The 26,647-nt window shown below is 42.6% G+C and overlaps 1 protein-coding gene and 9 non-coding genes across 10 annotated transcripts in view; all 10 read right to left on the reverse strand.

Annotated features, from left to right (window-relative positions):
* LOC142803536 (uncharacterized) overlaps positions 1 to 26,647 on the reverse strand; it is a 236,829-nt gene that overhangs the window by 21,798 nt on the left and 188,384 nt on the right. The gene's annotated exons all lie outside the window — the stretch shown is intronic.
* TRNAL-CAA (transfer RNA leucine (anticodon CAA)) lies at positions 849 to 921 on the reverse strand. The gene has a single exon. It is a non-coding gene; the product is annotated as a tRNA-Leu (tRNA).
* Positions 4,480 to 4,552, reverse strand: TRNAS-CGA (transfer RNA serine (anticodon CGA)). The gene has a single exon. It is a non-coding gene; the product is annotated as a tRNA-Ser (tRNA).
* On the reverse strand, positions 8,602 to 8,674 carry TRNAS-CGA (transfer RNA serine (anticodon CGA)). Its single transcript has one exon. It is a non-coding gene; the product is annotated as a tRNA-Ser (tRNA).
* Positions 12,269 to 12,341, reverse strand: TRNAS-CGA (transfer RNA serine (anticodon CGA)). Its single transcript has one exon. It is a non-coding gene; the product is annotated as a tRNA-Ser (tRNA).
* TRNAS-CGA (transfer RNA serine (anticodon CGA)) lies at positions 13,181 to 13,253 on the reverse strand. Its single transcript has one exon. It is a non-coding gene; the product is annotated as a tRNA-Ser (tRNA).
* TRNAS-CGA (transfer RNA serine (anticodon CGA)) lies at positions 16,844 to 16,916 on the reverse strand. Its single transcript has one exon. It is a non-coding gene; the product is annotated as a tRNA-Ser (tRNA).
* Positions 19,594 to 19,666, reverse strand: TRNAS-CGA (transfer RNA serine (anticodon CGA)). Its single transcript has one exon. It is a non-coding gene; the product is annotated as a tRNA-Ser (tRNA).
* TRNAS-CGA (transfer RNA serine (anticodon CGA)) lies at positions 21,888 to 21,960 on the reverse strand. Its single transcript has one exon. It is a non-coding gene; the product is annotated as a tRNA-Ser (tRNA).
* Positions 25,552 to 25,624, reverse strand: TRNAS-CGA (transfer RNA serine (anticodon CGA)). Its single transcript has one exon. It is a non-coding gene; the product is annotated as a tRNA-Ser (tRNA).

The raw sequence follows: 26,647 nt of genomic DNA on the forward strand, positions 1-26,647 counted from the left end.
AACCTGACTCCTCAGAGTCCACGACTTTGTCTCAAGCCGCTACATACGCTGAAGAATGCCGCCAACTGGCCAGATCATTCACAACCCAAGACCAAGGACGCCAAAAGCACCACCATGACGCATCAAGTAACACTACTTCCTACGATCCAGGTTCACTCGTCTGGCTGCATGTCCCTTCTGCTACACCTGGCCTTTCTACCAAGTTGGTCCCCAAGTATCACGGCCCATATCGTGTGCTACAAAAAACGTCACCAGTGAATTACCTCATTGAGCCACTGGAACCATCTTCTGACCAACGTCGTCGTGGCCAGGAAATTGTCCACGTCTCGAGACTTAAGCCCTGCTATGACCCTCCCGTGTTTACTTGTCCATAGGTCGCCAGGATGGCTCCTTATTTCGCGGGGAGTAATTGTAATGAATTAATCAATCTGAATAACGGACGCTCTGCTGGCAATGAAGAAGACGACGATGATCGGTGACTGCAGTAGTAGCTCGCGCACGCCGCTCGCCATTAGCCAGACCTGCCTGATAAAGCATATTTTGCCAAGCTGCGTCTGAAGCTTTTTCCGACGTACAACACCTCTATTTGAATATATATATACATATATTTATATATATATATATATATATATATATATATATATATATATATATATATATATATATATATATATATATATATATAAGGGAAAGAAGTGTATACCTTAGGGCTCGTATTTCCGTGTTTTAACACAATATTAATGAGATATAACAGACAGTAATGCCAAGGAATCTACAGGGGAAGTTATTAGAACCAATGGAATGTAAATAAGAAGAAAGAAGAAAAATAAGTGGATGACTAACTTACCAGCCGTGAGCAGTAATCGAACCTACGACCTTCGAATATTGCGTTCGATGCTCTAACCACTGAGCTACCACGGCGGCCTTCCCTCCATCCACTGTTTGGAATTTATATGTGAATTTAGAAGTAGGAGTGACAGTCAGCTCCATCTATAAGCCAAACAACGAGTGTTAAAACACTCTTATTCGCATGTTTGGCGTCACGTAGCACGTGAACTTATTATGAGTGGGCAGCTGAATTATTGTCCTTCTTATACAACCTAAACACACCAAGTCTGCCAGTACGAGACCCTCGTTCAGTGAAATAAGGGGAGAAGTGTATACCTAAGGGCTCGTATTTCCGTGTTTTAACACAATATTAATGAGATATAACAGACAGTAATGCCAAGGAATGTACAGAGGAAATTATTAGAACCAATGGAATGTAAATAAAAAGATAGAAAAGTGGATGAAAAAATAACCAGCCGTGAGAGGGAATCGAACCTACGACCTTCGGATATCGCGTTCGATGCTCTAACCACTGAGCTACCACAGCGGCCTACCCTCTATCCACTTTTGTTTGGGTTTATATGTGAATTTTGAAGTACGAGTGACAGTCAGTACCATCTATAAGCCAAACGACGAGTGGGAAAACACTCTTATTCGCATGTTTGGCGTCACGTAGCACGTGAACCTATTATCAGCGGGCAGCTGATTAATTGTCCCTCTTATACAACCTAAACACACCAAGTCTGCCAGTACGAGACCCTCGTTCAGTGAAATAAGGGAGAGAAGTGTATACCTAAGGGCTCGTATTTCCGTGTTTTAACACAATATTAATGAGATATGACAGACAGTAATGCCAAGGAATGTACAGGGGAAGTTATTAGAACCAATGGAATGTAAATAAGAAGAAAGAAGAAAGAAAAGTAGATGAAAAAGTTACCAGCTGTGAGCAGGAATCGAACCTACGACCTTCGAATAACGCGTTCGATGCTCTAACCACTGAGCTATCACAGCGGCCGTCCCTCCATCCACTTTTTGGGCTTTATATGTGAATTTAGAAGTAGGAGTGACAGTCAGCGCCATCTATAAGCCAAACAACGAGTGTGAAAACACTCTAATTCGCATGTTTGGCGTCACGTAGCACGTGAAATTATTATGAGCGGGCAGCTGATTAATTGTCCCTCTTATACAACCTAAACACACCAAGTCTGCCATTACGAGACCCTCGTTCAGTGAAATAAGGGAGAGAAGTGTATACCTAAGGGCTCGTTTTTCCGCGTTTTAACACAATATAATTGAGATCTAACAGACAGTAATGCCAAGGAATGTACAGAGGAAGTTATTAGAACCAATGGAATGTAAATAAAAAGATAGAAAAGTGGATGAAAAGATAACCAGCCGTGAGCAGGAATCAAACTTACGACCTTCGAATATCGCGTTCGATGCTCTAACCACTGCGCTACCATGGCGGCCTTCCCTCCATCCACTTTTTGTTGTTTATATGTGAATTTTAGAAGTAGGAGTGACAGTCAGCGCCATCTATAAGCCAAACAACAAGTGTGAATACATTCTTATGCGCATGTTTGGCGTCACGTAGCACGTGAACCTATTATGATCAGGACGCTGATTAATTTTCCCTCTTATACAACCTAAACACACCAAGTCTGCCAGTACGAGACCCTCGTTCAGTGAAATAAGGAAGAGAAGTGTATACCTAAGGGCTCGTATTTCCGTGTTTTAACACAATATTAATGAGATATAACAGACAGTAATGCCAAGGAATGTACAGGGGAAGTTATTAGAACCAATGGAATGTAAATAAGAAGAAAGAAGAAAGAAAAGTGGATGAAAAAATTACCAGCTGTGAGCAGGAATCGAACCTACGACCTTCGAATAACGCGTTCGATGCTCTAACCACTGAGCTATCACAGCGGCCGTCCCTCCATCCACTTTTTGGGCTTTATATGTGAGTTTAGAAGTAGGAGTAACAGTCAGCGCCATCTATAAGCCAAACAACGAGTGTGAAAACACTCTAATTCGCATGTTTGGCGTCACGTAGCACGTGAAATTATTATGAGTGGGCAGCTGATTAATTGTCCCTCTTATACAACCTAAACACACCAAGTCTGCCATTACGAGACCCTCGTTCAATGAAATAAGGGAAAGAAGTGTATACCTAAGGGCTCGTTTTTCCGCGTTTTAACACAATATAATTGAGATCTAACAGACAGTAATGCCAAGAAAAGTATAGGGGAAGATATTAGACCAAATTTTAATGTAAATACGAAGAAAAGTGGGTGAAAATATAAGTTGCCGTGGGATCCTGCCCACGGCAAGTTATCTTTTGCCCAGTTTTCTTCGTATTTACATTAAAATTTGGTCTAATATCTTCCCTTATACTTTCCTTGGCATAAGGGTCTGTTCGATCTCATTAATATTGTGTAAGAAATCGGAAAAACGAGCCCTTAGGTATACACTTCTTTCCTTATATATATATATATATATATATACAGTGCAGTCCACTTATAACGATACCACATATAACGATATATCGGTTATAACGATGGGTCGACTTAACAGTTTCATTTTATGCATTGGGGCTATGGGGAAAAAAACCATATATAACGATATGTTATCCACCGCATATCGGATACAACGATGAAAATTTTGCCGTGGACGGCATGTTTCATTCAGAATAATCGTAACATTTAGATTGATAAGTTCCTCTGAAACGAACTATGCCGAGACAAGACGAAAAGTTAGCGTAGGCGAGTACCTGCCGCCACTGCAGCACAGCGCCGGCAGCGCGTCCCGGCCGTTCAAAAAGCCGAGGAGAGCATCGCGAGTTGGCGCGACGCGCTACAGATGGCGCCAGCTGTGTCACGTTTTGCACCTCGCCGCGCAGTGATCTCCACTAGTCGCCGCGCGTCGACCGCGGAGAGGCTGAGAGAATTGAAAAAAAAAATGCGAAAAGCAAAGCGCCGCGTCCGCGGCTCCCCACCTTCTACAACGGCAAGCCGCCAAGCTACTCGTAGCTTGCCGAACGAAAGCGGGAAAGAGAGAGAAAATAAAAAAAGCAAAAAGCAAAGCGGCGCGGCGGTATCGGGGCGGGGCCTCGTTGGCATTCCGGCTGTATACCTCTGGCTGTGCTTTCTTCCTCTCACTGCTCCCACCCCGCCGTCGGTCAGTCTCTCTTCCTCAGCGAACCCGTGATGCATTCTTCGGAGTAAGAAATAAAGTCTTGTTTTTGACATCCTACTATCTACAATATTTAATAATTGGTGAAAATAGCGAAATGAAGCCTGGAGCTACAAAAGGTACGTCCGGCGACGATTTTTTGGCGGCAGTCCAGATATAACGATCACCGGTTATAACGATCATATTTTCAGGTTTTCTCGATATCGTTATAAGTGGACTGCACTGTATATATATATATATATATATATATATATATATATATATATATATATATATATATATATATATATATAAGAGGGAGAGAAGTGTATACCTAAGGGCTCGTATTTCCGTTTTTTAACACAAATAATGAGATATAACAGACAGTAATGCCAAGGAATGTACAGGGGAATTTATTAGAACCAATGGAATGTAAATAAGAAGAAAGAAAAAAGAAAAGTGGATTAAAAAATAACCAGCCGTGAGCAGGAATCGAACCTACGACCTTCGAATATCGCGTTCGATGCTCGAACCACTGAGCTACCACAGCGGCCTACCCTCTATCCACTTTTGTTTGGGTTTATATGTGAATTTAGAAGTAGGAGTGACAGTCCACGCCATCTATAAGCCAAAGGACGAGTGTGAAAACACTCTTATGCGCATGTTTGGCGTCACGTAGCACGTGAACTTATTATGAGCGGGCAGCTGATAAATTGTCCCTCTTATACAACCTAAACACACCAAGTCCGCCAGTACGAGACCCTCGTTCAATAAAATAAGGGAAAGAATTGTATACCTAAGGGCTCGTTTTTCCTTGTTTTAACACAATAATAATGAGATCTAACAGACAGTAATGCCAAGGAATGTACAGGAGAGTTATTAGAACCAATGCAATGTAAATAAGAAGAAAGAAAAGTGGATGAAAAAATAACCAGCCGTGAGCAGGAATCGAACCTACGACCTTCGAATAACGCGTTCGATGCTCTAACCACTGAGCTACCACGGCGGCCTTCCCCCTATCCACTTTTTTTGGTTTATATGTGAATTTTAGAAGTAGGAGTGACAGTCAGCGCCATCTATAAGCCAAACGACGAGTGTGAAAACACCCTTATGCGCATGTTTGGCGTCACGTAGCACGTGAACTTATTATGAGCGGGCCGCTGATTAATTGTCCCTCTTATACAACCTAAACACACCAAGTCTGCCAGTACGAGACCCTCGTTCAGTGAAATAAGGAAGAGAAGTGTATACCTATAGGTTCGTATTTCCGTGTTTTAACACAATAATAATAAGATATAACAGACAGTAATGCCAAGGAATGTACAGGGGAAGTTATTAAAACCAATGGATTGTAAATAAGAAGAAAGAAAAAAGAAAAGTGGATGAAAAAATTACCAGCTGTGAGCAGGAATCGAACCTACGACCTTCGAATAACGCGTTCGATGCTCTAACCACTGAGCTATCACAGCGGCCGTTATATCCACTGTTTGGGGTTTATATGTGAATTTAGAAGTAGGAGTGACAGTAAGCGCCATCTAAAAGCGAAACAACGAGTGTGAAAACACTCTTATTCGCATGTTTGGCGTCACGTAGCACGTGAACTTATTATGAGCGGGCAGCTGATTAATTGTCCCTCTTATACAACCTAAACACACCAAGTCTGCCAGTACGAGACCTTCGTTCAGTGAAAAAAGGTAGAGAAGTGTATACCTAATGGTTCGTATTTCCGTGTTTTAACACAATATTAATGAGATATAACAGACAGTAATGCCAAGGAATGTACAGGGGAAGTTATTAAAACCAATGGAATGTAAATAAGAAGAAAGAAGAAAGAAAAGTGGATGAAAAAATTACCAGCTGTGACCAGGAATAGAACCTACGACCTTCGAATAACGCGTTCGATGCTCTAATCACTGAGCTATCACAGCGGCCGTCCCTCCATCCACTGTTTGGGGTTTATATGTAAATTTAGAAGTAGGAGTGACAGTCAGCGCCATCTATAGGCGAAACAACGAGTGTGAAAACACTCTTATTCGCATGTTTGGCGTCACGTAGCACGTGAACTTATTATGAGCGGACAGCTGATTAATTGTCCCTCTTATACAACCTAAACACACCAAGTGTGCAAGTACGAGACCCTCGTTCAGTGAAATAAGGGAGAGAAGTGTATACCTAAGGGCTCGTATTTCCGTGTTTTAACACAATAATAATGAGATATAACAGACAGTAATGCCAAGGAATGTACAGGAGAGTTATTAGAACCAATGCAATGTAAATAAAAGGATAGAAAAGTGGATGAAAAAATAACCAGCCGTGAGCAGGAATCGAACCTACGACCTTCGAATAACGCGTTCGATGCTCTAACCACTGAGCTACCACGGCGGCCTTCCCCCTATCCACTTTTTTTGGTTTATATGTGAATTTTAGAAGTAGGAGTGACAGTCAGCGCCATCTATAAGCCAAACGACGAGTGTGAAAACACCCTTATGCGCATGTTTGGCGTCACGTAGCACGTGAACTTATTATGAGCGGGCCGCTGATTAATTGTCCCTCTTATACAACCTAAACACACCAAGTCTGCCAGTACGAGACCCTCGTTCAGTGAAATAAGGAAGAGAAGTGTATACCGATAGGTTCGTATTTCCGTGTTTTAACACAATAATAATGAGATATAACAGACAGTAATGCCAAGGAATGTACAGGGGAAGTTATTAAAACCAATGGATTGTAAATAAGAAGAAAGAAGAAAGAAAAGTGGATGAAAAAATTACCAGCTGTGAGCAGGAATCGAACCTACGACCTTCGAATAACGCGTTCGATGCTCTAACCACTGAGCTGTCACAGCGGCCGTTATATCCACTGTTTGGGGTTTATATGTGAATTTAGAAGTAGGAGTGACAGTAAGCGCCATCTAAAAGCGAAACAACGAGTGTGAAAACACTCTTATTCGCATGTTTGGCGTCACGTAGCACGTGAACTTATTATGAGCGGGCAGCTGATTAATTGTCCCTCTTATACAACCTAAACACGCCAAGTCTGCCAGTACGAGACCTTCGTTCAGTGAAAAAAGGTAGAGAAGTGTATACCTAATGGTTCGTATTTCCGTGTTTTAACACAATATTAATGAGATATAACAGACAGTAATGCCAAGGAATGTACAGGGGAAGTTATTAAAACCAATGGAATGAAAATAAGAAGAAAGAAGAAAGAAAAGTGGATGAAAAAATTACCAGCTGTGACCAGGAATCGAACCTACGACCTTCGAATAACGCGTTCGATGCTCTAACCACTGAGCTGTCACAGCGGCCTTTCTATCCACTGTTTGGGGTTTATATGTGAATTTAGAAGTAGGAGTGACAGTCAGCGCCATCTATAAGCCAAACAACGAGTGTGAAAACACTCTTATTCGCATGTTTGGAGTCACCTAGGACGCGAACTTATTATGAGCGGGCAGCTGATTAATTGTCCCTCTTATACAACCTAAACACACCAAGTCTGCCAGTACGAGACCCTCGTTCAGTGAAATAAGGGAGAGAAGTGTATACCTAAGGGCTCGTATTTCCGTGTTTTAACACAATAATAATGAGATATAACAGACAGTAATGTCAAGGAATGTACAGGGGAAGTTATTAGAACCAATGGAATGTAAATACGAAGAAAGAAGAAAGAAAAGTGGATGAAAAATTACCAGCTGTGAACAGGAATCAAACCTACGACCTTCGAATAACGCATTCGATGCTCTAATCACTGAGCTATCACAGCGGCCGTCCCTCCATCCACTGTTTGGGGTTTATATGTAAATTTAGAAGTAGGAGTGACAGTCAGCGCCATCTATAGGCGAAACAACGAGTGTGAAAACACTCTTATTCGCATGTTTGGCGTCACGTAGCACGTGAACTTATTATGAGCGGACAGCTGATTAATTGTCCCTCTTATACAACCTAAACACACCAAGTGTGCCAGTACGAGACCCTCGTTCAGTGAAATAAGGGAGAGAAGTGTATACCTAAGGGCTCGTATTTCCGTGTTTTAACACAATAATAATGAGATATAATAGACAGTAATGACAAGGAATGTACAGGGGAAGTGATTAGAACCAATGGAATGTAAATAAAAAGATAGAAAAGTGGATGAAAAAATAACCAGCCGTGAGCAGGAATCGAACTTACGACCTTCGAATATCGCGTTCGATGCTCTAATCACTGAGCTATCACAGCGGCCGTCCCTCCATCCACTGTTTGGGGTTTATATGTGAATTTAGAAGTAGGAGTGACAGTCAGCGCCATCTATAAGCCAAACAACGAGTGTGAAAACACTCTTATTCGCATGTTTGACGTCACCTAGGACGTGAACTTATTATGAGCGGGCAGCTGATTAATTGTCCCTCTTATACAACCTAAACACACCAAGTCTGCCAGTACGAGACCCTCGTTCAGTGAAATAAGGGAGAGCAGTGTATACCTAAGGGCTCGTATTTCCGTGTTTTAACACAATAATAATGAGATATAACAGACAGTAATGCCAAGGAATGTACAGGGGAAGTGGTTAGAACCAATGGAATGTAAATAAAAAGGTAGAAAAGTGGATGAAAAAATAACCAGCCGTGAGCAGGAATCGAACTTACGACCTTCGAATATCGCGTTCGATGCTCTAACCACTGAGCTACCACGGCGGCCTACCCTCTATCCACTTTTGTTTGGGTTTATATGTGAATTTAGAAGTAGGAGTGACAGTCAGCGTCATCTATAAGCCAAACGACGAGTGTGAAAACACTCTTATGCGCATGTTTGGCGTCACGTAGCACGTGAACTTATTATGAGCGGGCAGCTGATTAATTGTCCCTCTTATACAACCTAAACACACCAAGTCAGCCAGTACGAGACGCTCGTTCAGTGAAATGAGGGAGAGAAGTGTATACCTAAGGGCTCGTATTTCCGTGTTTTAACACAATAATAATAAGATATAACAGACAGTAATGCCAAGGAATGTACAGGGGAAGTTATTAAAACCAATGGATTGTAAATAAGAAGAAAGAAAAAAGAAAAGTGGATGAAAAAATTACCAGCTGTGAGCAGGAATCGAACCTACGACCTTCGAATAACGCGTTCGATGCTCTAACCACTGAGCTATCACAGCGGCCGTTATATCCACTGTTTGGGGTTTATATGTGAATTTAGAAGTAGGAGTGACAGTAAGCGCCATCTAAAAGCGAAACAACGAGTGTGAAAACACTCTTATTCGCATGTTTGGCGTCACGTAGCACGTGAACTTATTATGAGCGGGCAGCTGATTAATTGTCCCTCTTATACAACCTAAACACACCAAGTCTGCCAGTACGAGACCTTCGTTCAGTGAAAAAAGGTAGAGAAGTGTATACCTAATGGTTCGTATTTCCGTGTTTTAACACAATATTAATGAGATATAACAGACAGTAATGCCAAGGAATGTACAGGGGAAGTTATTAAAACCAATGGAATGTAAATAAGAAGAAAGAAGAAAGAAAAGTGGATGAAAAAATTACCAGCTGTGACCAGGAATAGAACCTACGACCTTCGAATAACGCGTTCGATGCTCTAATCACTGAGCTATCACAGCGGCCGTCCCTCCATCCACTGTTTGGGGTTTATATGTAAATTTAGAAGTAGGAGTGACAGTCAGCGCCATCTATAGGCGAAACAACGAGTGTGAAAACACTCTTATTCGCATGTTTGGCGTCACGTAGCACGTGAACTTATTATGAGCGGACAGCTGATTAATTGTCCCTCTTATACAACCTAAACACACCAAGTGTGCAAGTACGAGACCCTCGTTCAGTGAAATAAGGGAGAGAAGTGTATACCTAAGGGCTCGTATTTCCGTGTTTTAACACAATAATAATGAGATATAACAGACAGTAATGCCAAGGAATGTACAGGAGAGTTATTAGAACCAATGCAATGTAAATAAAAGGATAGAAAAGTGGATGAAAAAATAACCAGCCGTGAGCAGGAATCGAACCTACGACCTTCGAATAACGCGTTCGATGCTCTAACCACTGAGCTACCACGGCGGCCTTCCCCCTATCCACTTTTTTTGGTTTATATGTGAATTTTAGAAGTAGGAGTGACAGTCAGCGCCATCTATAAGCCAAACGACGAGTGTGAAAACACCCTTATGCGCATGTTTGGCGTCACGTAGCACGTGAACTTATTATGAGCGGGCCGCTGATTAATTGTCCCTCTTATACAACCTAAACACACCAAGTCTGCCAGTACGAGACCCTCGTTCAGTGAAATAAGGAAGAGAAGTGTATACCGATAGGTTCGTATTTCCGTGTTTTAACACAATAATAATGAGATATAACAGACAGTAATGCCAAGGAATGTACAGGGGAAGTTATTAAAACCAATGGATTGTAAATAAGAAGAAAGAAGAAAGAAAAGTGGATGAAAAAATTACCAGCTGTGAGCAGGAATCGAACCTACGACCTTCGAATAACGCGTTCGATGCTCTAACCACTGAGCTGTCACAGCGGCCGTTATATCCACTGTTTGGGGTTTATATGTGAATTTAGAAGTAGGAGTGACAGTAAGCGCCATCTAAAAGCGAAACAACGAGTGTGAAAACACTCTTATTCGCATGTTTGGCGTCACGTAGCACGTGAACTTATTATGAGCGGGCAGCTGATTAATTGTCCCTCTTATACAACCTAAACACGCCAAGTCTGCCAGTACGAGACCTTCGTTCAGTGAAAAAAGGTAGAGAAGTGTATACCTAATGGTTCGTATTTCCGTGTTTTAACACAATATTAATGAGATATAACAGACAGTAATGCCAAGGAATGTACAGGGGAAGTTATTAAAACCAATGGAATGAAAATAAGAAGAAAGAAGAAAGAAAAGTGGATGAAAAAATTACCAGCTGTGACCAGGAATCGAACCTACGACCTTCGAATAACGCGTTCGATGCTCTAACCACTGAGCTGTCACAGCGGCCTTTCTATCCACTGTTTGGGGTTTATATGTGAATTTAGAAGTAGGAGTGACAGTCAGCGCCATCTATAAGCCAAACAACGAGTGTGAAAACACTCTTATTCGCATGTTTGGAGTCACCTAGGACGCGAACTTATTATGAGCGGGCAGCTGATTAATTGTCCCTCTTATACAACCTAAACACACCAAGTCTGCCAGTACGAGACCCTCGTTCAGTGAAATAAGGGAGAGAAGTGTATACCTAAGGGCTCGTATTTCCGTGTTTTAACACAATAATAATGAGATATAACAGACAGTAATGTCAAGGAATGTACAGGGGAAGTTATTAGAACCAATGGAATGTAAATACGAAGAAAGAAGAAAGAAAAGTGGATGAAAAATTACCAGCTGTGAACAGGAATCAAACCTACGACCTTCGAATAACGCATTCGATGCTCTAATCACTGAGCTATCACAGCGGCCGTCCCTCCATCCACTGTTTGGGGTTTATATGTAAATTTAGAAGTAGGAGTGACAGTCAGCGCCATCTATAGGCGAAACAACGAGTGTGAAAACACTCTTATTCGCATGTTTGGCGTCACGTAGCACGTGAACTTATTATGAGCGGACAGCTGATTAATTGTCCCTCTTATACAACCTAAACACACCAAGTGTGCCAGTACGAGACCCTCGTTCAGTGAAATAAGGGAGAGAAGTGTATACCTAAGGGCTCGTATTTCCGTGTTTTAACACAATAATAATGAGATATAATAGACAGTAATGACAAGGAATGTACAGGGGAAGTGATTAGAACCAATGGAATGTAAATAAAAAGATAGAAAAGTGGATGAAAAAATAACCAGCCGTGAGCAGGAATCGAACTTACGACCTTCGAATATCGCGTTCGATGCTCTAATCACTGAGCTATCACAGCGGCCGTCCCTCCATCCACTGTTTGGGGTTTATATGTGAATTTAGAAGTAGGAGTGACAGTCAGCGCCATCTATAAGCCAAACAACGAGTGTGAAAACACTCTTATTCGCATGTTTGACGTCACCTAGGACGTGAACTTATTATGAGCGGGCAGCTGATTAATTGTCCCTCTTATACAACCTAAACACACCAAGTCTGCCAGTACGAGACCCTCGTTCAGTGAAATAAGGGAGAGCAGTGTATACCTAAGGGCTCGTATTTCCGTGTTTTAACACAATAATAATGAGATATAACAGACAGTAATGCCAAGGAATGTACAGGGGAAGTGGTTAGAACCAATGGAATGTAAATAAAAAGGTAGAAAAGTGGATGAAAAAATAACCAGCCGTGAGCAGGAATCGAACTTACGACCTTCGAATATCGCGTTCGATGCTCTAACCACTGAGCTACCACGGCGGCCTACCCTCTATCCACTTTTGTTTGGGTTTATATGTGAATTTAGAAGTAGGAGTGACAGTCAGCGTCATCTATAAGCCAAACGACGAGTGTGAAAACACTCTTATGCGCATGTTTGGCGTCACGTAGCACGTGAACTTATTATGAGCGGGCAGCTGATTAATTGTCCCTCTTATACAACCTAAACACACCAAGTCAGCCAGTACGAGACGCTCGTTCAGTGAAATGAGGGAGAGAAGTGTATACCTAAGGGCTCGTATTTCCGTGTTTTAACACAATATTAATGAGATCTAACAGACAGTATTGCCAAGGAATGTACAGGAGAGTTATTAGAACCAATGCAATGTAAATAAGAAGAAAGAAAAGTGGATGAAAAAATAACCAGCCGTGAGCAGGAATCGAACCTACGACCTTTGAATAACGCGTTCGATGCTCTAACCACTGAGGTACCACGGCGGCCTTCCCCCTATCCACTTTTTTTGGTTTATATGTGAATTTTAGAAGTAGGAGTGACAGTCAGCGCCATCTATAAGCCAAACGACGAGTGTGAAAACACTCTTATGCGCATGTTTGGCGTCACGTAGCACGTGAACTTATTATGAGCGGACAGCTGATTAATTGTCTCTCTTATACAACCTAAACACACCAAGTCTGCCAGTACGAGACCCTCGTTCAGTGAAATAAGGGAGAGAAGTGTATACCTAAGGGCTCGTATTTCCGTGTTTTAACACAATAATAATGACATATAACAGACAGTAATGACAAGGAATGTACAGGGGAAGTGATTAGAACCAATGGAATGTAAATAAAAAGATAGAAAAGTGGATGAAAAAATAACCAGCCGTGAGCAGGAATCGAACTTACGACCTTCGAATATCGCGTTCGATGCTCTAACCACTGAGCTACCACGGCGGCCTACCCTCTATCCACTTTTGTTTGGGTTTATATGTGAATTTAGAAGTAGGAGTGACAGTCAGCGTCATCTATAAGCCAAACGACGAGTGTGAAAACACTCTTATGCGCATGTTTGGCGTCACGTAGCACGTGAACCTATTATGAGCGGGCAGCTGATAAATTGTCCCTCTTATACAACCTAAACACACCAAGTCTGCCAGTACGAGACCCTCGTTCAATAAAATAAGGGAAAGAAGTGTATACCTAAGGGCTCGTTTTTCCTTGTTTTAACACAATAATAATGAGATCTAACAGACAGTAATGCCAAGGACAGTAGTGTGGCGATGGCGTAGTGGTTAGAGCATCCGCCTCGCATGCAAGAGGTCCGTGGTTCAAATCCCGGTACCGCGCAGTTCCCAACCGGATTAAAAAAAAATCCGCGTGTTCATGGAACTGCATTAAGAAGCCTGGGGTGCGGCCTCACCGGCAAACACCGCCGAGAACGCACTCCCTCACCAGAGAAGGATTGGCCACCCTGGTGCAGTATCTGGCCACTACCTCCCACATGATTACGTCAAATAACTCATGGCCCTCAGTCCCCAGCAGCTGCGAAGCAACTGACCACGGCGGCGGTCAGATCTGCAACGCAGCAGAGGGTGCTAAGAATCTCTGGATCCGGACAGGCCGCCATTGGAACCTGAACTTGGCAACGTTTAACGCTAGAACCTTATCTAGTGAGGGAAGTCTAGCTGTACTATTCGAGGAGCTAGAGGGTGTTAAATGGGATATAATAGGGCTCAGTGAGGTTAGGAGGACAGATGAGGCCTATACGGTGCTACAGAATGGGCACGTCCTTTGCTACAGGGGCTTGGCAGACAGAAGAGAACTGGGAGTGGGGTTCCTCATTCACAGAAACATTGCTGGCAACATAGAGGAATACTATAGCATTAATGAAAGGGTGGTAGGTATCGTAATTAAACTGAATAAAAGATACAAAATGAAGGTAGTACAGGCTTACGCGCCTACATCCAGCCATGATGACGCTTCAGTTGAAAGCTTCTATGAAGACGTGGAATCGGCAATGAGTAAGGTAAAAACACAGTATACTATAGTGATGGGCGACTTTAATGCAAAGGTAGGGAAGAAGCAGGCTGGAGACCAGGCAGTAGGAGATTATGGCATCGGCACTAGAAACGCCAGAGGAGAGCTACTAGTAGAATTCGCAGAACGCTATAATTTACGGATTTTGAATACCTTCTACCAAAAACGAGAAAACCGCAAGTGGACATGGAGGAGCCCTAATGGCGAAAATAAGAACGAAATAGACTTTATAATGAGTGCACACCCTGGAATCGTGCAGGATGTGGAAGTGATTGGCAAGGTACGATGCAGTGACATAGAATGGTACGGTCTCGAATTCGCCTAGACTTGAAGAAGGAACGACAGAACTTGATACGCAAGAAGCCAATCAATCAGCTAGCACTGAGAGGGAAAGTACAGGAATTGAGAGTGTCACTGCAGAACAGGTACTCGGCTCTCAGTGAGGAAACCAACCTTAGCGTAGATACAATGAATGATAATCTGACGAGTATCATTACGGAGTGTGCAGTGGAAGTTGGAGGCAGGGTAGTTAGACAGGACACTGGCAAGCTTTCACAGGATACGAAGAACCTAATTAAAAAGCGTCAAATCATGAAAGTGTCAAGTACAACAGACAAAATAGAACTGGCAGAGCTTTCGAAGTTGATTAATAGACGTAAAGTATGCGATGTAAGAAGGTGTAACATGGAGAGAATTGAACACGCTCTGAAAAACGGAGGAAGTGTCAAAGCATTGAAGAGGAAACTTGGGATAGGCAAAAGTCGGATGTATGCACTAAGGGACAAAGAAGGCAAAATAACTACCAATATGGATAGGATAGCTAAGATAGCGGAGGAGTTTTACAGGGATCTGTACAGTAGCCGAGACAACCACGACCTTAATACGATATGAACTAGCAGTAACCCAGATTACACCCCACCAGTAATGATAGAAGAAGTCAGAAAAGCTTTGGAGAGCATGCAAAGGGGCAAAGCTGCTGGTGAGGATCAGGTAACATCAGATCTGCTGAAAGATGGAGGACAGATTGTGTTAGAAAAACTAGCCACCCTGTTTACGAGGTGTCTCCTGGCGGGAAGAGTACCAGAGTCTTGGAAGAACGCTAACATCATCTTAATACATAAGAAAGGAGATGACAAGGACTTGAAGAATTACAGGCCGATCAGCTTGCTCTCTGTAGTATACAAGCTATTTACAAAGGTAATTGCTAACAGAGTAAAGAAAACATTAGAATTCAATCAACCAAAGGAACAAGCAGGATTTCGAACAGGCTACTCAAATATTGACCACATTCATACTATCAATCAGGTAATTGAGAAATGCTCAGAGTATAACCAACCACTATACATAGCCTTCATAGATTACGAGAAGGCGTTTCATACAGAAGAAATATCAGCCGTCATGCAAACACTGTGGAATCAGGACGTAGATGAAGTATATATAAACATTCTGCAAGAAATCTACAGGGGATCAACTGCTACCATAGTGCTTCATAGAGAAAGCAACAGAATACCAATCAAGAAGGGTGTAAGGCAGGGGGACACAATTTCCCCAATGCTGTTTACCGCGTGCTTACAAGAGGTTTTCAGAAGCCTAGAATGGGAACAGTTAGGGATAAGAGTCAACGGAGAATACCTTAGTAACCTGCGCTTCGCCGATGACATTGCATTGCTGAGTAACTCGGGGGACGAATTGCAACTCATGATTATGGAGTTAGACAAGGAGAGCAGAAAAGTGGGTCTTAAAATTAATATGCAGAAAACGAAAGTAATGTACAACAACCTCGGCAAAGAGCAGCGCTTCGAGATAGGTAATAGTGCACTTGAAGTTGTAAAAGACTATGTCTACTTAGGCCAGGTAATAACCACAGAGCCGAACCACGAGATTGAAATAACTAGAAGAATAAGAATGGGGTGGAGCACATTCGGCAAGCACTCTTAAATTATGACTGGTAGATTGCCACTATCCCTCAAGAGGAAGGTATATAACAGCTGTATCTTGCCGGTACTTAGCTACGGAGCAGAAACCTGGAGACTTACAAAGAGGGTTCAGCTTAAATTGAGGACGACGCAGCGAGCAATGGAAAGAAAAATGGTAGGTGTAACCTTAAGAGACAAGAAGAGAGCAGAGTGGATTAGGGAACAAACGGGGGTTAAGGATATCATAGCTGAAATCAAGAAGAAGAAATGGACATGGGCAGGGCATGTAGCGCGTAGACAGGATAACCGCTGGTCATTAAGGGTAACTGACTGGATTCCCAGAGAAGGGAAGCGGGTTAGGGGGAGACAGAAGGTTAGGTGGGCAGATGAGATTAAGAAGTTTGCGGGTGTAAATTGGAAGCAGCAAGCACAGGACCGGGTTAACTGGCGGAACATGGGAGAGGCCTTTGTCCTGCAGTGGACGTAGTCAGGCTGATGATGATGATGATGAATGCCAAGGAATGTACAGGAGAGTTATTAGAACCAATGCAATGTAAATAAGAAGAAAGAAAAGTGGATGAAAAAATAACCAGCCGTGAGCAGGAATCGAACCTACGACCTTCGAATATCGCGTTCGATGCTCTAACCACTGAGCTACCACAGCGGCCTACCCTCTATCCACTTTTGTTTGGGTTTATATGTGAATTTAGAAGTAGGAGTGACAGTCAGCGTCATCTATAAGCCAAACGACGAGTGTGAAAACACTCTTATGCGCATGTTTGGCGTCACGTAGCACGTGAACTTATTATGAGCGGGCAGCTGATAAATTGTCCCTCTTATACAACCTAAACACACGAAGTCTGCCAGTACGAGACCCTCGTTCAATAAAATAAGGGAAAGAAGGGTATACCTAAGGGCTCGTTTTTCCTTGTTTTAACACAATAATAATGAGATCTAACAGACAGTAATGCCAAGGAATGTACAGGAGAGTTATTAGAACCAATGCAATGTAAATAAGAAGAAAGAAAAGTGGATGAAAAAATAACCAGCCGTGAGCAGGAATCGAACCTACGACCTTCGAATAACGCGTTCGATGCTCTAACCACTGAGGTACAACGGCGGCCTTCCCCCTATCCACTTTTTTTGGTTTATATGTGAATTTTAGAAGTAGGAGTGACAGTCAGCGCCATCTATAAGCCAAACGACGAGTGTGAAAACACTCTTATGTGCATGTTTGGCGTCACGTAGCACGTGAACTTATTATGAGCGGGCAGCTGATTAATTGTCCCTCCTATACAACCTAAACACACCAAGTCTGCCAGTACGAGACCCTCGTTCAGTGAAATAAGGGAGAGAAGTGTATACCTAAGGGCTCATATTTCCGTGTTTTAACACAATATTAATGAGATATAACAGACAGTAATGCCGAGGAATGTACAGAAGAAGTTATTAGAACCAATGGAATGTAAATAAGAAGAAAGAAGAAAGAAAATTGGATGAAAAAGTTACCAGCTGCTAGCAGGAATCGAACCTACGACCTTCGAATAACGCGTTCGATGCTCTAATCACTGAGCTATCACAGCGGCCGTCCCTCAATCCACTGTTTGGGGTTTATATGTGAATTTAGAAGTAGGAGTGACAGTCAGCGCCATCTATAAGCCAAACAAAGAGTGTGAAAACACTCTTATTCGCATGTTTGGCGTCACTTAGCACGTGAACTTATTATGAGTGGGCAGCTGATTAATTGTCACTCTTATACAACCTAAACACACCAAGTCTGCCAGTACGAGACCCTCGTTCAGTGAAATGAGGGAGAGAAGTGTATACCTAAGGGCTCGTATTTCCGTGTTTTAACACAAATAATGAGATATAACAGACAGTAATGCCAAGGAATGTACAGGGGAATTTATTAGAACCAATGGAATGTAAATAGGAAGAAAGAAAAAAGAAAAGTGGATGAAAAAATAACCAGCCGTGAGCAGGAATCGAACCTACGACCTTCGAATATCGCGTTCGATGCTCGAACCACTGAGTTACCACTGCGGCCTACCCTCTATCCACTTTTGTTTGGGTTTATATGTGAATTTAGAAGTAGGAGTGACAGTCAGCGCCATCTATAAGCCAAACAACGAGTGTGAAAACACTCTTATTCGCATGTTTGGCGTCACCTAGGACGTGAACTTATTATGAGCGGGCAGCTGATTAATTGTCCCTCTTATACAACCTAAACACACCAAGTCTGCCAGTACGAGACCCTCGTTCAGTGAAATAAGGAAGAGAAGTGTATACCTAAGGGCTCGTATTTCCGTGTTTTAACACAATAATAATGAGATATAACAGACAGTAATGACAATGAATGTACAGGGGAAGTTATTAGAACCAATGGAATGTAAATAAGAAGAAAGAAAAGTGGATAAAAAATAACCAGCCGTTAGCAGGAATCAAACCTACGACCTTCGAATAACGCGTTCGATGCACTAACCACTGAGCTACCACGGCGGCCTTCCCCCTATCCACTATTTTTGGTTTATATGTGAATTTTAGAAGTAGGAGTGACAGTCAGCGCCGTCTATAAGCCAAACGACGAGTGTGAAAACACTCTTATGCGCATGTTTGGCGTCACGTAGCACGTGAACTTATTTTGAGCGGGCCGCTGATTAATTGCCGCTCTTATACAACCTAAACACACCAAGTCTGCCAGTACGAGACCCTTGTTCAGTGAAAAAAGGAAGAGAAGTGTATACCTAATGGTTCGTATTTCCGTGTTTTAACACAATATTAATGAGATATAACAGACAGTAATGCCAAGGAATGTACAGGGGAAGTTATTAAAACCAATGGAATGTAAATAAGAAGAAAGAAGAAAGAAAAGTGGATGAAAAAATTACCAGCTGTGAGCAGGAATCGAACCTACGACCTTCGAATAACGCGTTCGATGCTCTAACCACTGAGCTGTCACAGCGGCCGTTCTATCCACTGTTTGGGGTTTATATGTGAATTTAGAAGTAGGAGTGACAGTCAGCGCCATCTATAAGCCAAACAACGAGTGTGAAAACACTCTTATTCGCATGTTTGACGTCACCTAGGACGTGAACTTATTATGAGCGGGCAGCTGAATAATTGTCCCTCTTATACAACCTAAACACACCAAGTCTGCCAGTACGACACCCTCGTTCAGATAAATAAGGGAGAGCAGTGTATACCTAAGGGCTCGTATTTCCGTGTTTTAACACAATAATAATGAGATATAACAGACAGTAATGCCAAGTAATGTACAGGAGAAGTGATTAGAACCAATGGAATGTAAATAAAAAGATAGAAAAGTGGATGAAAAAATAACCAGCCGTGAGCAGGAATCGAACTTACGACCTTCGAATATCGCGTTCGATGCTCTAACCACTGAGCTACCACGGCGGCCTACCCTCTATCCACTTTTGTTTGGGTTTATATGTGAATTTAGAAGTAGGAGTGACAGTCAGCGTCATCTATAAGCCAAACAACGAGTGTGAAAACACTCTTATTCGCATGTTTGGCGTCACGTAGCACGTGAACTTATTATGAGCGGGCAGCTGATTAATTGTCCCTCTTATACAACCTAAACACACAAGGTCTGCCAGTACGAGACCCTCGTTCAGTGAAATAAGGGAGAGAAGTGTATACCTAAGGGCTCGTATTTCCGTGTTTTAACACAATATTAATGAGATATAACAGACAGTAATGCCGAGGAATGTACAGAAGAAGTTATTAGAACCAATGGAATGTAAATAAGAAGAAAGAAGAAAGAAAATTGGATGAAAAAGTTACCAGCTGCTAGCAGGAATCGAACCTACGACCTTCGAATAACGCGTTCGATGCTCTAATCACTGAGCTATCACAGCGGCCGTCCCTCAATCCACTGTTTGGGGTTTATATGTGAATTTAGAAGTAGGAGTGACAGTCAGCGCCATCTATAAGCCAAACAAAGAGTGTGAAAACACTCTTATTCGCATGTTTGGCGTCACTTAGCACGTGAACTTATTATGAGCGGGCAGCTGATTAATTGTCCCTCTTATACAACCTAAACACACCAAGTCTGCCAGTACGAGACCCTCGTTCAGTGAAATAAGGGAGAGAAGTGTATACCTAAGGGCTCGTACTTCCGTGTTTTAACACAATAATAATGAGATATAACAGACAGTAATGACAATGAATGTACAGGGGAAGTTATTAGAACCAATGGAATGTAAATAAGAAGAAAGAAAAGTGGATAAAAAATAACCAGCCGTTAGCAGGAATCAAACCTACGACCTTCGAATAACGCGTTCGATGCTCTAACCACTGAGCTACCACGGCGGCCTTCCCCCTATCCACTATTTCTGGTTTATATGTGAATTTTAGAAGTAGGAGTGACAGTCAGCGCCGTCTATAAGCCAAACGACGAGTGTGAAAACACTCTTATGCGCATGTTTGGCGTCACGTAGCACGTGAACTTATTATGAGCAGGCCGCTGAATTATTGCCCCTCTTATACAACCTAAACACACCAAGTCTGCCAGTACGAGACCCTCGTTCAGTGAAAAAAGGAAGAGAAGTGTATACCTAATGGTTCGTATTTCCCTGTTTTAACACAATATTAATGAGATATAACAGACAGTAATGCCAAGGAATGTACAGGTGAAGTTATTAAAACCAATGGAATGTAAATAAGAAGAAAGAAGAAAGAAAAGTGGATGAAAAAATCACCAGCTGTGACCAGGAATCGAACCTACGACCTTCGAATAACGCGTTCGATGCTCTAACCACTGAGCTGTCACAGCGGCCTTTCTATCCACTGTTTGGGGTTTATATGTGAATTTAGAAGTAGGAGTGACAGTCAGCGCCATCTATAAGCCAAACAACAAGTGTGAAAACACTCTTATTCGCATGTTTGGCGTCACCTAGGACGTGAACTTATTATAAGCGGGCAGCTGATTAATTGTCCCTCTTATACAACCAAAACACACCAAGTCTGCCAGTACGAGACCCTCGTTCAGTGAAATAAGGGAGAGAAGTGTATACCTAAGGGCTCGTATTTCCGTGTTTTAACACAATAATAATGAGATATAACAGACAGTAATGCCAAGGAATGTACAGGGAAAGTTATTAGAACCAATGGAATGTAAATACGAAGAAAGAAGAAAGAAAAGTGGATGAAAAATTACCAGCTGTGAACAGGAATCAAACCTACGACCTTCGAATAACGCATTCGATGCTCTAATCACTGAGCTATCAAAGCGGCCGTCCCTCCATCCACTGTTTGGGGTTTATATGTAAATTTAGAAGTAAAAGTGACAGTCAGCGCCATCTATAAGCGAAACAACGAGTGTGAAAACACTCTTATTCGCATGTTTGGCGTCACGTAGCACGTGAACTTATTATGAGTGGACAGCTGATTAATTGTCCCTCTTATACAACCTAAACACACCAAGTCTGCCAGTACGAGACCCTCGTTCAGTGAAATAAGGGAGAGAAGTGTATACCTAAGGGCTCGAATTTCCGTGTTTTAACACAATAATAATGAGATATAACAGACAGTAATGACAAGGAATGTACAGGGGAAGTGATTAGAACCAATGGAATGTAAATAAAAAGATAGAAAAGTGGATGAAAAAATAACCAGCCGTGAGCAGGAATCGAACTTACGACCTTCGAATATCGCGTTCGATGCTCTAACCACTGAGCTACCACGGCGGCCTACCCTCTATCCACTTTTGTTTGGGTTTATATGTGAATTTAGAAGTAGGAGTGACAGTCAGCGTCATCTATAAGCCAAACGACGAGTGTGAAAACACTCTTATGCGCATGTTTGGCGTCACGTAGCACGTGAACTTATTATGAGCGGGCAGCTGATAAATTGTCCCTCTTATACAACCTAAACACACCAAGTCTGCCAGTACGAGACCCTCGTTCAATAAAATAAGGGAAAGAAGTGTATACCTAAGGGCTCGTTTTTCCTTGTTTTAACACAATAATAATGAGATCTAACAGACAGTAATGCCAAGGACAGTAGTGCGGCGATGGCGTAGTGGTTAGAGCATCCGCCTCGCATGCAAGAGGTCCGTGGTTCAAATCCCGGTACCGCGCAGTTCCCAACCGGATTAAAAAAAAATCCGCGTGTTGATGGAACTGCATTAAGAGGCCTGGGGTGCGGCCGCACCGGCAAACACCGCCGAGAACGCACTCCCTCACCAGAGAAGGATTGGCCACCCTGGTGCAGTATCTGGCCACTACCTCCCACATGATTACGTCAAATAACTCATGGCCCTCAGTCCCCAGCAGCTGCGAAGCAACTGACCACGGCGGCGGTCAGATCTGCAACGCAGCAGAGGGTGCTAAGAATCTCTGGATCCGGACAGGCCGCCATTGGAACCTGAACTTGGCAACGTTTAACGCTAGAACCTTATCTAGTGAGAGAAGTCTAGCTGTACTATTCGAGGAGCTAGAAGGTGTTAAATGGGATATAATAGGGCTCAGTGAGGTTAGGAGGACAGATGAGGCCTATACGGTGCTACAGAATGGGCACGTCCTTTGCTACAGGGGCTTGGCAGACAGAAGAGAACTGGGAGTGGGGTTCCTCATTCACAGAAACATTGCTGGCAACATAGAGGAATACTATAGCATTAATGAAAGGGTGGTAGGTATCGTAATTAAACTGAATAAAAGATACAAGATGAAGGTAGTACAGGCTTACGCGCCTACATCCAGCCATGATGACGCTTCAGTTGAAAGCTTCTATGAAGACGTGGAATCGGCAATGAGTAAGGTAAAAACACAGTATACTATAGTGATGGGCGACTTTAATGCAAAGGTAGGGAAGAAGCAGGCTGGAGACCAGGCAGTAGGAGATTATGGCATCGGCACTAGAAACGCCAGAGGAGAGCTACTAGTAGAATTCGCAGAACGCAATAATTTACGGATTTTGAATACCTTCTACCGAAAACGAGAAAACCGCAAGTGGACATGGAGGAGCCCTAATGGCGAAAATAAGAACGAAATAGACTTTATAATGAGTGCACACCCTGGAATCGTGCAGGATGTGGAAGTGATTGGCAAGGTACGATGCAGTGACCATAGAATGGTACGGTCTCGAATTCGCATAGACTCTAAGAAGGAACGACAGAACTTGATACGCAAGAAGCCAATCAATCAGCTAGCACTGAGAGGGAAAGTACAGGAATTCAGAGTGTCACTGCAGAACAGGTACTCGGCTCTCAGTGAGGAAACCAACCTTAGCGTAGATACAATGAATGATAATCTGACGAGTATCATTACGGAGTGTGCAGTGGAAGTTGGAGGCAGGGTAGTTAGACAGGACACTGGCAAGCTTTCACAGGATACGAAGAACCTAATTAAAAAGCGTCAAATCATGAAAGTGTCAAGTACAACAGAAAAAATAGAACTGGCAGAGCTTTCGAAGTTGATTAATAGACGTAAAGTATGCGATGTAAGAAGGTGTAACATGGAGAGAATTGAACACGCTCTGAAAAACGGAGGAAGTGTCAAAGCATTGAAGAGGAAACTTGGGATAGGCAAAAGTCGGATGTATGCACTAAGGGACAAAGAAGGCAAAATAACTACCAATATGGATAGGATAGCTAAGATAGCGGAGGAGTTTTACAGGGATCTGTACAGTAGCCGAGACAACCACGACCTTAATACGATATGAACTAGCAGTAACCCAGATTACACCCCACCAGTAATGATAGAAGAAGTCAGAAAAGCTTTGGAGAGCATACAAAGGGGCAAAGCTGCTGGTGAGGATCAGGTAACATCAGATCTGCTGAAAGATGGAGGACAGATTGTGTTAGAAAAACTAGCCACCCTGTTTACGAGGTGTCTCCTGGCGGGAAGAGTACCAGAGTCTTGGAAGAACGCTAACATCATCTTAATACATAAGAAAGGAGATGACAAGGACTTGAAGAATTACAGGCCGATCAGCTTGCTCTCTGTAGTATACAAGCTATTTACAAATGTAATTGCTAACAGAGTAAAAAAAACATTAGAATTCAATCAACCAAAGGAACAAGCAGGATTTCGAACAGGCTACTCAACAATTGACCACATTCATACTATCAATCAGGTAATAGAAAAATGCTCAGAGTATAACCAACCACTATACATAGCCTTCATAGATTACGAGAAGGCGTTTGATTCAGTAGAAATATCAGCCGTCATGCAAACACTGCGGAATCAGGACGTAGATGAAGTATATATAAACATTCTGCAAGAAATCTACAGGGGATCAACTGCTACCATAGTGCTTCATAGAGAAAGCAACAGAATGCCAATCAAGAAGGGTGTAAGGCAGGGGGACACAATTTCCCCAATGCTGTTTACCGCGTGCTTACAGGAGGTTTTCAGAAGCCTAGAATGGGAACAGTTAGGGATAAGAGTCAACGGAGAATACCTTAGTAACCTGCGCTTCGCCGATGACATTGCATTGCTGAGTAACTCGGGGGACGAATTGCAACTCATGATTATGGAGTTAGACAAGGAGAGCAGAAAAGTGGGTCTTAAAATTAATATGCAGAAAACGAAAGTAATGTACAACAACCTCGGCAAAGAGCAGCGCTTCGAGATAGGTAATAGTGCACTTGAAGTTGTAAAAGACTATGTCTACTTAGGGCAGGTAATAACCGCAGAGCCGAACCACGAGATTGAAATAACTAGAAGAATAAGAATGGGGTGGAGCACATTTGGCAAGCACTCTTAAATTATGACAGGTAGATTGCCACTATCCCTCAAGAGGAAGGTATATAACAGCTGTATCTTGCCGGTACTTAGCTACGGAGCAGAAACCTGGAGACTTACAAAAAGGGTTCAGCTTAAATTGAGGACGACGCAGCGAGCAATGGAAATCAAAATGGTAGGTGTAACCTTAAGAGACAAGAAGAGAGCAGAGTGGATTAGGGAACAAACGGGGGTTATGGATATCATAGCTGAAATCAAGAAGAAGAAATGGACATGGGCAGGGCATGTAGCGCGTAGACAGGATAACCGCTGGTCATTAAGGGTAACTGACTGGATTCCCAGAGAAGGGAAGCGGGTTAGGGGGAGACAGAAGGTTAGGTGGGCAGATGAGATTAAGAAGTTTGCGGGTGTAAATTGGAAGCAGCAAGCACAGGACCGGGTTAACTGGCGGAACATGGGAGAGGCCTTTGTCCTGCAGTGGACGTAGTCAGGCTGAAGATGATGATGATGAATGCCAAGGAATGTACAGGAGAGTTATTAGAACCAATGCAATGTAAATAAGAAGAAAGAAAAGTGGATGAAAAAATAACCAGCCGTGAGCAGGAATCAAACCTACGACCTTCGAATATCGCGTTCGATGCTCTAACCACTGAGCTACCACAGCGGCCTACCCTCTATCCACTTTTGTTTGGGTTTATATGTGAATTTAGAAGTAGGAGTGACAGTCAGCGTCATCTATAAGCCAAACGACGAGTGTGAAAACACTCTTATGCGCATGTTTGGCGTCACGTAGCACGTGAACTTATTATGAGCAGGCAGCTGATAAATTGCCCCTCTTATACAACCTAAACACACCAAGTCTGCCAGTACGAGACCCTCGTTCAATAAAATAAGGGAAAGAAGTGTATACCTAAGGGCTCGTTTTTCCTTGTTTTAACACAATAATAATGAGATCTAACAGACAGTAATGCCAAGGAATGTACAGGAGAGTTATTAGAACCAATGCAATGTAACTAAGAAGAAAGAAAAGTGGATGAAAAAATAACCAGCCGTGAGCAGGAATCGAACCTACGACCTTCGAATAACGCGTTCGATGCTCTAACCACTGAGCTACCACGGCCGCCTTCCCCCTATCCACTTTTTTTGGTTTATATGTGAATTTTAGAAGTAGGAGTGACAGTCAGCGCGATCTATAAGCCAAACGACGAGTGTGAAAACACCCTTATGCGCATGTTTGGCGTCACGTAGCACGTGAACTTATTATGAGCGGGCCGCTGATTAATTGTCCCTCTTATACAACCTAAACACACCAAGTCTGCCAGTACGAGACCCTCGTTCAGTGAAATAAGGAAGAGAAGTGTATACCTAATGGTTCGTATTTCCGTGTTTTAACACAATAATAATGAGATATAACAGACAGTAATGCCAAGGAATGTACAGGGGAAGTTATTAAAACCAATGGAATGTAAATAAGAAGAAAGAAGAAAGAAAAGTGGATGAAAAAATTACCAGCTGTGAGCAGGAATCGAACCTACGACCTTCGAATAACGCGTTCGATGCTCTAACCACTGAGCTGTCACAGCGGCCGTTATATCCACTGTTTGGGGTTTATATGTGAATTTAGAAGTAGGAGTGACAGTAAGCGCCATCTATAAGCGAAACAACGAGTGTGAAAACAATCTTATTC

The sequence above is a fragment of the Rhipicephalus microplus genome, chromosome 3 (genome assembly GCF_043290135.1).
Source record: "Rhipicephalus microplus isolate Deutch F79 chromosome 3, USDA_Rmic, whole genome shotgun sequence".
Lineage (NCBI taxonomy): Eukaryota > Metazoa > Arthropoda > Arachnida > Ixodida > Ixodidae > Rhipicephalus > Rhipicephalus microplus.